A 289-nucleotide genomic window follows, 5' to 3' on the forward strand; every position below is an offset into this window, starting at 1 on the left:
GAAGTGGCGGAAGGAAGGAAGGAAGGAAGGAAGGAAGGAAGGAAGGAAGGAAGGAAGGAAGGAAGGAAGGAAGGAAGGAAGGAAGGAAGGAAGGAAGGAAGGAAGGAAGGAAGGAAGTGGCGGAAGGAAGGAAGTGGCGGAAGGAAGGAAGGAAGGAAGGAAGGAAGGAAGGAAGGAAGGAAGGAAGGAAGGAAGGAAGGAAGGAAGGAAGGAAAGAAGGAAGGAAGGAAGGAAGGAAGGAAGGAAGGAAGGAAGGAAGGAAGAAAGGAAGGAAGGAAGGAAGGAAGGA

Source organism: Melospiza georgiana, chromosome 3 (genome assembly GCF_028018845.1).
Source record: "Melospiza georgiana isolate bMelGeo1 chromosome 3, bMelGeo1.pri, whole genome shotgun sequence".
Taxonomy (NCBI): domain Eukaryota; kingdom Metazoa; phylum Chordata; class Aves; order Passeriformes; family Passerellidae; genus Melospiza; species Melospiza georgiana.